Source organism: Balearica regulorum, chromosome 7 (assembly GCF_011004875.1).
Source record: "Balearica regulorum gibbericeps isolate bBalReg1 chromosome 7, bBalReg1.pri, whole genome shotgun sequence".
Lineage (NCBI taxonomy): Eukaryota > Metazoa > Chordata > Aves > Gruiformes > Gruidae > Balearica > Balearica regulorum.
In genome coordinates, this window is record NC_046190.1 from 19,984,490 (window position 1) to 20,000,609 (window position 16,120).

Here is a 16,120-nt window from a genome sequence, read left to right on the forward strand (position 1 = left end):
AGCAGTGCTGGAATTGCAAAGGGTTGGAGGTGGAAGAAAAGTGAGTAAGGGAGGAGACAGATAAAGTCCGTACAGTGAGGCAGCACTGAAAAATGAATGGACACTGCACAGTAAGAAGAACAAGAGCAAATAAAGAAAATGAGTTCTTCAAAGGAAACGAAAACATAGAAACAAGAGACAAATTAAATCTGTTAAATTAATGAGTTATTCACTTGACAAGATTGGTTCTGGATTTCAGTTTGGCAAGAAATATGTGGATTTGTCTGAATACAGAGCATACACCTTTAAGTCCCACTAACTTCAGTAGGACTATGCTTACAAATAAATGTAGCTACCTAATTAATTAGTCTGCTGAGACAGAGGCACAATGCACAGTCCTTGCCTATGGCAAACTCTTTGCTGCCTGTCATGAATATGGTGTCAGGCAAACAAGCCCATTTACAGCAAAAATTCAATATTCAACTTTGCAGCAAGTTCTGATGAAAAGAATCCAGGTTCATAGTTCATTAATGAAGTTTGTAACTTTCAAAGACCTTTACAAAATACTGGATAATTAAAACTCCCAGGATTGCAGTATAGGTAATTATGTGATGGTTTGGGGCAGGGAGACTAAAAAGAAAGTTTGGGTTAAGCAATCCCACCCAGTGACCTCAGCTGGAGGCACCTTCCTTGCCTGCAGGGCCTAGATTAAGCTGACTTGAGCAAGGGCCCAAGTTCCCTTTTCCCACACTGAAGGGGAATCTGAAATATGTCAACAATATCTGAGGAAATCAGGGGGAGAGAAATGAGAACAACTGGCAGTCTGGAGGGGCTGCCTGCAGGAATGGGGCAGAAAGCACCAGGGGTTGCTGATGTTCCCAGTGCTGCTGAGCCTGGGCTGCTCAATCCCTCTTCACCCAAGGACACCTTTACTCAAGGACACCCAAGAATGATTTCAACAAAATCCAATGGGTGCCCAAATCCCAAGCCAACTTCAGCTCAATGTCAATACAGTGGTATCAACAAGGAAGTACTTGTAAAACAGAGCTAAGTCACAGGGAATGGCATCACGGACAAATTTAGGTTTGTGTATTCACAAATTACTTGGAAGAAAGTTGCAACTTTTAATAGGGTAGTTGTAAATCTAGGCAAGGGCTATTTCACCTGGACTCATGTGCCATGTGCAGAGCTCCCCGTGAAAATGGATTTCAAAATTGCTGTCGCTGATGGCAGTGTGTGAAGCAGAAAAAGACCAGTCCAACTCTAAAATACCAGGCTGAGCTGCCAGGGCCGGGGAGAAGTTTTTAGTACACTTTTGAATCCTTTTGTCCGCTTTGGTGGCAGACTCAAATAAAAGGCCAAGTGCCCACCCTGGGTGTGAGGCAGAGGTGGAGGAATGCATTTTCCACTGCATTTAAGAAACAGGCTTTTAATGCAGAGATCCAGGTACAAGCTCTATCAATGACCCTTCCAGGGGCATTAATCCGTAAGGAGGGGGAGAAAGGCAGCACACAAATAATTATCAGTAAGTGTTTGAATATAAAGCAGTGCCTTGATCAAGGGGCAGGTCATGTGTTCAGGATAGGGGTCACCTTGTTTTCTTGCAAGTACAATCCATGCCTGCAGCAGCTGTGAGGGTGTGCAGACCCAGTGCCAAGGTGTGAATGTCGGAGGCATGCTGAGAGCCAGTCCTGTCCCCAGGGCTTCAACTGGCATGGAGACAAGTACATAGAAGAAACTGGCTCCCTCACACCCTCAAAGCTCTGAATGGGTTGAAAGGCAGCAGGAAATCCTGCCCGATTCCTATGCTGGCAGGCTCAGGAGGGAGAGGTGATGGGGGAGGCAGTGGCCACAACACAAGCAGAGAAGCACCGTGGGCAGATACCAAGCACCGCCTGGGAAAAAGCTGCCCAGCGTTTGAAAACCACACAGAGGCCAAAGAGACCAGAGCCCCCAGAGGAGCGTAAGGTGTACAGATGTGCGGTGGTTTTTGAAAGGTGCTGACCCAACTAAATAGCAGGCAGTGTTTTGATGCATAAAATGAAGTGGGATGCTAGGTTAACAGCACCCTTGGTACCCTGACAACTGGGACCTGCTGTCAAGGTGCTCTGGGAGCAAGAGCAGCCAGCCAGGGGTATGGGAAACCCAGCAGGGATATCAGAGCCAATATCTTGACCCTGGTGGCAAATGCCAAGTGCAGCAAAGATTTGGCTTTAGTTGGAATGGCCTAAGGGAATTCTGGGCTCCAAGTCAGTCTGGACCTGATAAAGCTGGTTATTACTACTGAAGTGATTTCCCAGTGGATTCTTGCCTCTCCCCAGAAAGTGGGACAGTATCCACCCCAGGCTGAGGGGCAGGAGAGGGAATCCCCCTCTGGAAGGCCAGAGCTTGGCACATTAGGATGAACAAATTCAGATTTCATTCTTTCTTTGCCCCTTTAGGAGATTTCCAGATTGAAGTAGGTGTGTAAATCCATCTCTCTCTGGTCCCTGTTGTAGAAACAACCTAGGGGAGAAACCCTGGAGGGGAGCCCAGAGAGGTCCTGGAATCTCTATCCCTGGAGATCTTTAGGATTCACCTGCTTCAGCAGGGGACTGGACTAGATGAACTCCAGAGGTCCCTTCCAGCCTAAATTATTCGATGACTCTAATAATCCCCATTCTGGCAAATATCAAGTGAGTCTCCTCACCTAAGCCAAGCCGAAAGCTGGTGCACAAGATGGAGCACCATAGTTTCTTCTCTAACCTCAGATACTTGGGAAAAAATATCCCTGAACTCCTGGAAGGGTGGAGGAGCCCAGCTAGAAGCTGTGGCACGCTGCTGCTCAGCCTTCCCTCCGCTCCCGAGCAGCTGCTAATGACTCACTCACCTCAGAAATGCTGCCAAGAGCCATAGGAGCCATAGGGACTGGGGGAGAATTCCTCTCTCTTCTGCATCCAATAATATTTATTGAATAACAATGCTACCAACTCTGAATCACTGCTCCTGTCAGCAGTCAGGTGGTGCACGAACGTGCTCCTCCACCGCTTCCAAACCAACCTTCTTGGCATGATGCTGGTACTAAAGGGCTCAGTGATTGAACCCCATTTGTCAAAAATCCATCCGAAGATTAAATCTAGAGCTGAGTGACAGTTTCATTTCAGATACCGAGCACATAGAAACTTGGCTAGGTCGAGGTTTGAACAGAAGTGAAGCTGAACTGTGAAAAGAGGCCATTTGTCAACAGGCATTTTGCTTCGGCCTTGAACAGCAAAATGTTGTACGTGTGGTGGTTTTTATGATAGGCCCACACTACCAGCATAGGAAAATAATCATCTGTTTTTTTAAACAGCTCCAAGATAAATCACAAGTAGTGTACTACTATTGATTTATTTATATCTCAATGGAATATTTGAGCTATAAATTATGGTTGAATAAACACAAACTGTGCAGAGTTTTGCATTGTTTGAACTTATCAATGGCAGGTCTTTCTCATGTTTTCATTTTAATGTAAATCAAACTGTGAAATGTATGGATGCAATTTATTTCCAGTTATGTTTATTGGACTTGGGAATGACTTATTAACCAGGGGCTTTACTCAAATTCTCATTTGATTTCCGTGGATTTGACTGCCCAGCCTCTGTGGAGCTTTCACGGCTTGAGCACTGCCGACCCTAAATCTGATATAAGAGACAACAGTGGTTTTCTCACAGTGCCCTTGTGGAGCCCTGGAGTGAGACTCTAATGGAAACAGTACATCCTGCAGAGCAGAGCGCTCAGAAGAAAGGGCTGGTGTCTGGGTGAAATCCCTGCTTGGCTGCCAAGTCATCCCTTCATTGCAGCAGGGCCAGGAGTTCAGTTTCTATGTGTAATTTAACTCTGTGGGGAGACTCATCCTCCACAATATATTGTGGATCCCCCCAGTGTCAAGGAAAAGACTGCAAGAGAAGATAGTCTTTATGCAATTTTGAAATAAGGGAAATAAACCCTAATAATGCTAACCAAATCCAGATCAGTAAGGACAAAAAAAGGTCAGTCCCAGGATGTGATGGTCTAAAAGCAGTGGAGATGTTTACAGCCAAAGTAGCCCACGTCTTTCCATGCCACAGCTGAGGAGAGTCCCTTTCCAAAATGGAACAGTGGCAGAGGTGGAAAGGCAAGAAGGACACAGGTTTTGCAGCTGATTTCACCAACTGAAAAATCCTGACCTGACAGTACTAACTTGGCAGTAGTTGCCCTGATGACTCTTCTCCAGCCCAACACTTCTCTGAGTCCCCAATGGGCCTTGGGGAAGTCCAAGTGAAAACCTGGCTATGATGAAGTCCCTAAGAGGTTTATCCTCGCCCTACAACAGACTTCCCCTTGTGACCCTGAGGAAGTCTCTCATCGCCAAGTACCTCAAATTTCTCCAGAGAATATAATGCTTTCCTGTTTGACAGAGGTGTCATGAGGACAAATTCCTGGTGCCTGGGGACCGCTAGCTGTGACGCTGATAACAGGCACAGGAAAGTCTGTGTGGGTCACTGGACACATTCCATTCTTATGACACTTGAATCCAAAAGAGCATTTAAATCAAAACATCACTGGTAAAACTCAATCCTTACTGAATGGCAGCCTGTAAATTTCTTAGCCTAAATTATTAGGAGAACATTGCATACTTTATAACTGCACGTTTGAAAATACTCATGGGGTCAGGCTCTCCTTTTAGCCCAACAACATAAAGTTGGAGTCATTGCCTGACTCCAAGGCAGTTCTCCAGATTTATTTCAGGGTAACTCTGAGCAGGATCCTGGGTTTTGTTTATGACTTTTCATTTGTATTTTGTGAAAACTTAATAAAAATCTTTTAAAACTGAAAAACATGGTTCCATAAACCCCACATATGGGATCTTTAAACTTGACCAACTTATGAACTTAACCCTGACTTGTCTTTGTCCTCTTGGCCTTTTCAGCAGCTAGCGCTCTTCAGCCATATCTGTATTTACAGAAGTCAGAAAACCCTTAGAAAGCCAACTCTTTCCTTTGCCTAAAACAATAACAGGAACATATGACAAAACTGAACCACAATGTCCTGAAATGAATAAAGTGCATAAAATGAGGCTAGACAGCTGAGAGAACACAATTTAATGACTCCAAAGTGGACAGCCTACCCAGGTTGGCTAGGACATGGCTTTAGATAACACTGGAACCTATTTAGACGTGCTGGCACACAACTAGCACCTTTTCTGCAGAGTTGCTGTTAACACAGTGGAAAAGTTACATGCCCTGTCCTAGATGTCTTCTACTCAAAATTCCACTTGTGACTGGTTCTATGCTAGTGACAGTTATCCAGAGATTTTAAAGCATAGGATTTTATGATAGTCTATTCCAAATTGCATGAACCAGGCCATAGCTTTTTCACCACAGTGATTTCCATATTAGACCCATCAACATGTGGTTGATACAAGGTATCTGGTTTTGATTCAGACACTTCAGAGGACAGAGAGTTCAAAAGTTACTACATCACTGTTTCCAAGATTTGACAATCCTCCCTGCTAAAAATCATTGTGTTTCTGAACATCCCTGTGGAATTCCATCGATTTCAGTGAAGTTCCTCCTGTGTAAGAAAGGAGAGAAACAGGCCAACAGAAAACTTTGAAAAATGGGAGGGTAGAAAGATTGTTTGAGATTTAGACCTGGGATAAGATCCTCTGGTTTAAACTCAATAGATCTGTGCCACTTATTTCCTGAGGATCTGCCACCTTGCTTTGCTCCTGAGGGGGAAGGAAAAAAAAAAAAAAGAAAAAAAAAAAAAGTGTTGCTGGCTAAAATGTCAAAACTGCCTAAGAAAAAAAAAAATTAGTTGAGAAATGAGCAAACAGATCTCTCCAGAGGCTTTGAAAACGTTCACTTCAGTGTTTTCAGGAGCTGTAGATGAATAAAGAATGAAAGGAGTAAATAAGTAATTAAGGGCCTGATCTACATCCCTAGAAGCCCAGTGGCAACACATCCCACAGAATTCTACATTAGATTTGAAAACAAAGGAGAAAAAAAATTACTATGAAAAAGGTTAACTAGAGATACTAGTTAAATGCACAGAGGGTGTGCATTGAGGTATTCCTCAGTCAGCACCAATGGAAAAGCACTGACCTACCCCACAGGGAAGCCAGCCCCAAAAGCACTGAGAGTCACAGGAGGGCAGCTTCCCGCTTCCGTACCGGGAGCTGCTCTCGCCACGGGTGCTCACAGAGACACCCTGGGCTCACCTCAGTGCTTCTGGGCAGGCTCAAGCTCTGTTTGGGGATGTTCCAAGTAGTGTAGATTGTCCAGTCAAACTGCTTTCTCTTTGACAACTGCAGTCAAAGGTCAGACAAGTAGCAGGAGACATCTTCTCAATGTCACAGACAGCAGTCTGCCCAGGAAACCAAGGTCTTAATCTCACCAGGTGATGCAGGCAAGTGCTTTCCAAACTCTTGTGTACTTTGTTTCAAGCTCCGTGGGGACCAGCCTGCTGCTTAGTTCTTCTTAAGGGAAGGTCTGACACAGTGGGACCCTCATCTACTTTAGCACCACACAAGGACATACTAAATGGCTGGGGAACTGGAGAAATATCTATCTCAGAAAGTAGCTAATAACAGAGAAACACCAGTCTAGGGTATGGGAGGGTGTAGTGAGGGCAGCTGGGTCTTTAATACTGGCCTCTACATTACTAAGCACTTTCCTTAATGATCTGGAAATAAAGACGTGAAAAGCTGGATCAGTTATTAAGGTGGGTCCATTTAAATAAAATAGAATTGACTAGAGACAATGATGCTTAGGAAAAATGTAATTATTTGAGAAATGAGTGCTAGGACCTAAGACCTTGGAAATCTTAGACTTTTTCCATAGACTGGAGGAGGGGAGGCAAGCAGAGCAAAAGAAAAGGCAACAGGAAAGACTTAAAGGGACTTTACTGAAGGACTATACAGCCAGAGCAGACAAGCTCAGCCTAAGCTCCAAGCATGCTCCTCTGCCATGGCTCAAGTTGCAACGGGAGGAGATGTGAGACAGAAGAGAGATTATTTTCCCCATGTCTGTAATAGTCACATGCTAGGTCACCACTGTCAATTTGGGTGTTTTTTGCAGAAAATGATGCTGGATATTTGGGAAGCAAGCAGAAGGGAATCACCAAGATGATTTAAGGGCTGGAGAAAATGTTGTCCAGCACAGGTCTTGAGAGATGTCACCAGAAGGTAAAGTCCACAGGCTGCAGCCCCTGACATTTCATCAGCAAATATTCTCCTGTAGCAAGGCATCTAAAGAGCTCCACATACTCAGCTTCTCAAAAAAGATTTAGTGGTGATTTGATTTTGGTGTCTAAGTATTGTCACATGGATGATATATCAGTCACTAACAGATTCTTTTAATCTAGAATGGAAAACAGTAACACAAACCAATAGCTGGCAAATCAAAGCCATAAAAATTCCAGTTAGAAATGTAGTCATACTTTTTTTTTAAATCCATGTCTGACACTAGCTGTTGAAGCACATAACCTAAAAATTCAGAGGATATCTCCATTTCTTGAAGTACTTAAATCACAGCTGAAGCCCACCCTGGAAGAGACACTTTTTGTTAACATACATTACTGAACTCTGTCCTTTGCTAAATGAAGTGGCCTGTGATGTACAAGAAATCAGACTCAATGACTCCCTTGCAGGTTTGGCAGTGTTGCAGTAATACCAGCGAGCTAAAAGCAACTGGTTTTTTTAGCCTTTGGCAGGCAAGAGCAGGCAGTCAAGCACCCCCACACTGCCCAGGTGGTGGAGTCAAGATTGCCCCAGAAGGATAACTACGCCAATAACTACCCCAATACTATCATAATGATCCTCTCCCAAGCTTTCTGGAAAGTCAGCTTTGAGCTACAGTAGACTGACTTTGAGAAACAAATAATTGCTTCTCCAGCCTACGGTCTGTGGTCTGGTTTTGAATCAATCAGTGCAGCACACAGGTGGTGGAGGGAAGCGTTCTAGCCCACGGCAGGAGGACTTGGCTAGCACAGCCAAAATAAGCTTTTATGTCACAGCTGACATCTGTGGGAATGGACAGGTCTTTCACTGTGTGGGACATACACAATTTATATGAAGGGATCCCTAAACACTTTAGTATTCATTATTTTTAAAAGAGGCCTGATTCTGCAAAGGGGAGAGAATGTGTTTTCGTACCTTGAGAACACTACTCCTTTACATGACATTAATGTTTTAATGACTCATTTTCTCTTGTCTATTGGAACAGAAAGACAAGGAAGCATTATTTACCAGCAAATTCTTATTACTTTTCTATGGAATCAGAGAATGACATTTCTTAATTACATTGATTCTGTAATATCTTCCATGCATGTTATTATCGGAGGAAATAGGTATTACTTTTTCTCTTTGTTCATGGACATCTAATCTTCAGCTGATGTAATGGTCTTACAGAACTGCTGGGTGACATGGTCCAGACCGTAAGCCTTACGTAACTCAGGCGCATTGCTGATTGAATATAAATAGTTGCAATTTATTTTGCACATGCAAATTAGGAATATAATGAAAACATTTCAAATTATGAGGCTGGAATGCCATTTTTACAGATGGCTTTTTTTGCCAGCAGGCAATTTGTTCTCATATAAACATTAGGGAAGGTTAAGCATCTGCTCCTAATTAGTTCCCTTGCACAAGTTACTGATGCACATAACTCACACTTCCCCATGCTCATTGCAGAGATCTCAGATGATTAGTTTGTTTGCACACTGCTCCTTGGAATTAGACAAAACTGAAGACCTGGAATCACAGCTGTTCTCTCTGCACCAGAAATCAAACCCAATTTTATTGGAATGATGAAAATTGCCAAGATCAGATAACCCTGGGAAGCTAACACAAAGTTAATTGGGCCCCAGCTGACCCTAATGTAACCACATGAATTTGGGGAAAATCTGGCCAGTATTCGATTAATTTGTTTACAGAACATGTTGTTTGAATGATTTTTCTATACTAAAGTAGGTCTTTTTACCCGGAAAATTGTTTGCACGTTTTATCTCTCAAGCCATCGTGGCCTCCTCACCAGAGTTGGGACAAAGCCATGGTATATCTTTCAGAGTACATTCAGCCCTAACCCTGTTCTGACATCTAACACCTGAGCTTTAGGTCCAGAGCACATTAGGTTTTGGTTCTGGCCATGGTATAAAACTCTGTCACACTCAAGTGACGTGGAGAATCAACAGGGCCATCCAGCAACTCTTTCTCTACAGCTGATCAGAGCACTGTTTGCTTTAAACATTTCCAGAAACCCTCACTCGAACTCATCTTTAATGTCTTTAATGACGTCACCAAAGCTTTATGCATTTCTTAAAGGCTTCCAGAAACGTTAGCTCTGAAAAGAATTTTCCTCAAACTTTTTATTCAAACAAAAGAAAGAAAAATTATTAGACTGATTTGGAGAGACATAAAACAGAGTCCCAAGCCTCCCTATATTTTAGTATCTGCCAGAAATATCTCATATGCCTTGTACCAATATGGATCCAGTTAACAGAAGTGTAGTGAAGCTCAAAACCCCTTCTTGTCTATAAGACAATACAGCCACATTCATCCACAGTACATGATCACATTCATCAGCAACATATTCAAACTTTACTTGCTTAAGAGCTAAACCAAAAGGTTTCTTATGCCTTGCATGGTATCTTTTGACTTTATTGCTCATAAAGTACCACAAAGGAGAGCATTAAGAGAAGCCCAGTCTCTTTGTGACTCTTCAAATTTTAGCATCATTTAAAGTGGCCACTCCTGTATACATTTAAAAAAAAAGTGTGACTCAAAGATCTTACAGTCTAATGCCTCAGCAGCAAGAAACTAGATTTTAAAGTACATTGAGCTTTTAATTACACGTACCCCAAGGTCTATTTCTTTGCAGTAGTTAAAACACTTTCCAAAGTTAAGCATCATGATCCCCATTTTTAAAACAGGTAGTGGACCCCAAGAATGGAAGAATGGAAGATAATTACCCAATATCACCCAGCATACCGTTATTGAATCCCAGTTATTCAGAGCCTGCTTCAGTTCTCTCTTCACAGAAAATACTGCTCCCTTTCCAAGAATGCATAATCACTCATATGCTTAACTTTTTTTCCAAAGAAGGATGTTTTCTTAATCTTATCCAAATACTTGAATGCAGATAAAACTAGGTATGCTGCAAAAACAAAAGCACCAGAATCAATGAAACCAGTTTCCTTCAGTTTTGTGTCTCATGGATGAGTGACTTTGATATCTAAAATTTTATTGCAACTGAGACATCTGTACGGGTTTTTCCCCATATGGATTCTCTCATTTCCAATAATGTGCACTCTCATTCTGCTCTTTTCCCTACTGTCAGGTCCTTCCAACATCATTTTCTCCCACCTGGCCATCTGCTTTTAGAAGCTTACTTTATCTTAGACATCTTTACTCCTCTGACAAATCTCATGGAAGTCAGCCAATGAATTCAAAAGGTGTCAGGGACACACACAGACATACACACGTACACACAGTCCTCTTTTCTGCAAGAAATCAGGGCTCATTTCCCTAGCCTCAACCGAAAAGTCTAAAAAAAAAAAAAAACCTACACGAATAAATTTGCCTTCTGCAATTATTAAATCACTGCAATAATTAACTGTAAATTGGAATGACTGGTATTTCAGTTTAAAATATTCTAACATCCTCTAAACATTTGCTAGCATCTAACAATCATCATTAACACACCTGTTTAATACTGATGTGAATTCCACTGACATCACAGTAATCATATATAATACACAAACACAAAAATCAATACTATTTGCTTTAATTAATAGACAGTAAGACAGTGACTACAGTGTGTAGATATCTACTAAATATTTGGAATAGGAAAGAAAATGTACTATTCTTCCTCCTCAATAGACCAGCACAAAGACCACCAAGTTTGTTTTTCAAGAATCTAAATAGTCTTGTACTATTTATTTTCTCAGCAATGAGTTTCAGCCTTTGTGTGCGGTCAAGTCTGCCTGGTGTGGAGTTATGAAAACGAGAAGTGGTTATCAAAGAAATGTGGTTCTACAGCAGCTCTTTAAATGATCTTTGATTGTGAAATCCAAAGGATCATGCTGCAAACACTCTCACAGAAGGCCAAAATTTTGAAGTTCATATTCATCTTTGTACTATGTGGCAAACAAAAGTGTTGGGATGTGATCTGGGCTGTGTCTATTAGAAATTAGTGCAAGTTTCTGTTACAAGAGCTTAATTTAAAAACACCAATTAACTGAGCGCAAAATACTTTCTATGAAATACTTTCAGTTTAAAGACTTTTGTCCAAATATGCATTCTTGATGCATCTGAGGCCAGAGATTTCCACAACAATTAGGTTGTCAGCAAAAATAACAGAAGCTGTCAATTATGGTGAGCAGATACCGTGTTAGCAATTCTCCAGATCACTGGAAATATCTCTAATTTTGGGGTTTGGTTTCATTCAGACTGAAATCAACTTAAAATATATATATAAACTTTTTGGCAAACCGGAACCTCATTTTTTGTTCAGCTCTAGTGCCCATTTCCATCATGGGCTGGCCAACCCTTGTGTTAAAAGTGTCTCATCAGATGCAACATCAGCATACCTCTTTACCTCTTTCACAGAAAATAAAATATTTGCTGCTGCAAGCTGCTATCCCACAGCCAAGAAATCCCCCCCCCTTACTTGGTTTTCAAGCAGTGCTTACTCAGGCAAAGGTCCCATTGACTTCGGTGGGTGACTGGTACACAAGTAGGAACTTCAAGATTTGGCCGACATGTGTTTTGTAAGTAAATGCTAAGGGAAAAGCAATTTGATCTCATTTCAAAGCCTGGCAGAACACAATATAGCATAATCACTAAAAAATCTAAGACAGAATTTCATCAAGCAAAAACAAACACTGTTCAGAAACTCAGCAGGAGACAGCCAGTCCTGAGCCTATAGTAATTGCAACATTGAGAATAGGAGTAAATTCCCTGAAGATGCTCTATACAGTAGCAAACCATCTGTCTAAACACTTGCAGAAAAGGCTCATGTTTGAAAACCCTGGATCTCGCCAAGGCCTTTGCCATTGGCTTTGGAAGTGTAATGACATGGGATATTCACAGATGTTCTTTCTGAATGTCCCCCACTCCCTGTAAGCAGATGGATCTTGGAGACTGCAAAATGAACTACCAGGAAAGACAACAAAACCTTTTTCCGCCTCCTGTTGCCTTTCCCTACAGTAGGGACTGAGGCTTCAAAAATCAATTAGCATTTTTCTGCTGATGGGCAACGGTAAGGAAACTTTTTCCTTCAAAGATTGACCATCGCTGAAATTGACCCCCATGTAGAATTTCATCAAGGTGCCCTTTTGTATGGCCCTGGACCACCAACCCTATCCTTCCAAAAAAACATCTGTGATTCACAGCAACTCCAGAGAATATTTTCTAATGTATCTTGGGAAAATGATGACAGCTGTTGAGACCTAGCAAACACTGAGCCCTGGGGTTTTGCGGCGCAAGTACAATTCGTCATTAATATGTCTGAAAACTCCAGCCCACAGCAGGGTCTTTAGTGAATAACACAAGTTTGTAAAGCAGAAAATAATTCATGTTACAGTATAAAAGCAAGGATGTTTGAAGTTATGGGTCAGCTGCCAATTCTCTTGTGAGCTCTATTTTTCAGGCCTTTAGAACCTGAAAAACTACACACAACATCAAGTTGACAGTCTCAATGATTTTTCAAACAATGCATTAACTTTCTTAATCTGATTTCAACACTTACAGTAAGGTTTAATGGGAATTTTAGGAATTGTGAAAAGAAAGCCCACTGAGAGGCATACAAACTGGAATCTGCTTATTCCTGTACTCAGCACAGTGTTCAGCACCGGAGGAGGCCTCCTCTGCTGGTGAACCACTGGGCTTCACCCCAGCAAAGAAAAAGCCAAGAGCAGGTTCATCCCTACAGTGTCCTGCAAGTGGTCCTCACAAGCAGATAGATGAAAATTGACACAACAGGAATTTCATGCTGTGGAAAATCTAAACAGAGTATTTCACTGGCAGTCAGCTTTCTTCTCAGCATCCAGCTGAACTCCTTGTGTTGGGTTTTCAGGTCCCACCTGCCTGCGCAGGTTTTCCTTGGTGGCCAGACTACATCACCCACGCTGTGTCATGCTCTCTCCCTGTAGCTCAGCTGCCACAGGATGCTAATTTTCAAGCTGCTCCACTCAACGTTTTGTTCCATCGACAAAAGAAAGCTGTTGACAAATGCGGAGGCCTTGGCTTAGAAAGAAATTCCAAGCAGATTTTTGCACTTCATCCCAGGCATGCGAGGAAGGGAAGGAGGGGCTTTGCTGCTGGGCTACCTCCAGTTGTCATCTGGCTACTGTCTGGCTAAACCTGCTCTAAAAGACTCACCTCAACCTCTACTTGCTGCAGTATAGTTGATTGGTTTGGGGCTAGCCATATGGCACCTATATATCAGTAATTGGTGGAGACAAATGTTCCAAGCATTAGCATCTGTGTTTCATAAAGGAACATGAGGATCTGATAGAGCCAGCCTGCAGGACCTCCCAGAGAACTGACAAGAACCATCTCAGCTCCCCATGGGCTTCTAGGTAACTGCAGCACAGCATTTTCCTCACCTTGACAACAGGGAGCTGTCATAGCTGCTTTATGGCCCTTCTCAATGTCATATCTCACTGCCTACCAGTTTTTATTGTTTCTTCAAACTTCTGCTTTGAGGCAAGAAAGTTTTATATCCTTATTCAGATACCCGGACAGTGAGGCCCAAGTCTGATAGAAAACACCAGGAGCCCAAAAGGTGCATCCACACATCTGTCACTTAGCTGCCTGAGCCAGCACCAGACTGGGACCTTCTAGGAAGGAGCATCAGCCACATCAGTGCATCTGCCATACAGTGGCCATAGGAAGGCTGCAAGGTACCTGACAAATGGTGGAAACCTTGGCCTAGACACCATGGCCTTCTCTAAAGGCTGAGCTGGAGTTTCTTCCCAGCTTTACTCGAGAGCTCACTTAAACCTCTTCCCAGATCGTTTGGACACTACGCAAGTTTGGGTTCAAATGCATGCTCAAATTCATGCCTAAAATCTAAGCCAGAGAATCATTCAATTATGCTGCCTTGGAAGGCATGTAGCAGAGCAGAGATCCAGGCCCAGGCTTCTCTCCTGTAACTGGTCTTTCTCCCTGCATCTTTCCTTTACTCTTCGGGGTCTTTCCCCCACTATTTGTTCTTCCAGGAAGGAAAAAAAAGAAAAAAAAGAAAAGAAAAAAGTGCAAAGCAGGAGAAGGAAAAAAATAGGAGAGAAAAGCAGAAAAAGGGAAAAAAAAATTTCAAATGACATTATTTCCAGATAATGTTAACAAGAATTTTAAAAGATCAAAACTATAAAATCCTGAAAAAAATAACACCAGTACCCTAATATTTTTATTACAGCAACCTTTGAATTAAAAAAAAAAAAGTGAGAAAGAAAACTGTGACCAGCTCCCACCAAGAGCCTTTAAAAATTTCTCATGACAAGGATTACAGCACATTTATGAGGTGGCCATTCCACATGCAATCAAGCCAACTGGCTCTTTGTGTTCCTAATAATAAAAAAGGCGCTGCTACACTAGTGTAATATTCCTGATGAGAGTGCTGAGATAAGTTTGCTTTTGGTCAGGTCCTTCTCAAATAAATTTTATAAGTTATGCTTGCCCCTTTTACACCAAACTGCATGATCTGCTTTATGTCTGCAATGGAAAACATTGTTATAAAAAGTCTTCTTTATGCTTGTTTTTATTTAACATAATATCAGAATCAGTAGCATGGAAAATAAGGACCCAGGTTACATGCCAGGAGCCTTGGAACATAAAACCTTGCTGTGGGCCGATAATATCTCACTGATTCTTACCAGTCTCCAAGACTCTGTCCACGACCCTTCTGCAAAATAAACTTTATGAAATCAAAACTTGCACCCTTCTCAGAAGTCCAGTCCCTTCCTGTGGTGAACACTGCTTTTGCGATAACCAGAGGAATTCTATATTTAGGGACAACACTTGTTCTTGACCTTCAGAGAATTGTTTCCATTGACACATGCTGAAAAGAAAAGGGATAAAAATTGCCTTTGGGATTTCAGTTCAGATCCTACAGTTCTAATATGAAATTTAAACTGCCCCAAGCTGCTAGTGTTATAATACCGCCTGCTAAGTATAAAGCAAAAAAGGAAAAGTCGAGAAGACAATACTTCATTACATGGAAATTCTTCAAATCCAAAAGCCATATGGGACATTAAAAGCTTTCCCTAAATCCTCTCAGATCAATGGAATTCAATTGTTGTACAAAACTGATACTCAGAAGCAGCAGAAAATTCTTATTTTCTGCATTTCTGGGAGCTGAGATTCATCTGTAACTAGAAAAATAGCTTTTATTTAGAGCAAGTATAAGAGCCAGGAGACAAAATCTCTTTTGATCATTTAGTCAGCAGCTTTCTTAGTGAATTAGGCTGCGTGCCCTCCTCCAGTTCAGCGAGATCAATGTTTCCCAGTCATAAAAGATCCTTTAAGGCCTTTTGCAAATCCTACATTTTATGAGTAAAGGTTCACAAATAGCTCTAGTTTGTGGACATTCCTACAATAGTACATTATGGGTACCCCTGCTCACAGTCATCTTGAAAATCTGGTGTTTTTTCTCTTCTGAAGTACAGTAGCTGTAGTGACCCCATCGACATTTTGCGATGTTCATAACTCACCAGATGTAAGGCGCAAATTTCTTCAGACGTACGTAGCAGGTAGGCCATACACAAATGAATTGGCATAAGTTGTTAGTCAATCCATTATGAGAAATCAATAAATCTAGAAAGGTGATGGCCTTGGTCCTGGAAAATTCATGGGCAGAAAAAGAGTTTGAGAAACACATTGTGATTTTCTTACCACCACCTCGAGTTCAAGAACCTGTTCTGCTGAGTCAGGAAAAGGGTGTGATCCCAAGCTCCCAGATCAGTGGCTGTTCCAGAAAGGACACGACTCTGCTTTAGGTCTTTCTTGAAAACTAAATTTGAAAAATTTTTATTTTGTCCCATACCATCTTCAAAGGCTGGTGCTTTGGGTTTTTTACATTACAAAAAACTTTTTATAGGACACAAAACCTGTTTGTTTAAAATACCATAGTAAGAT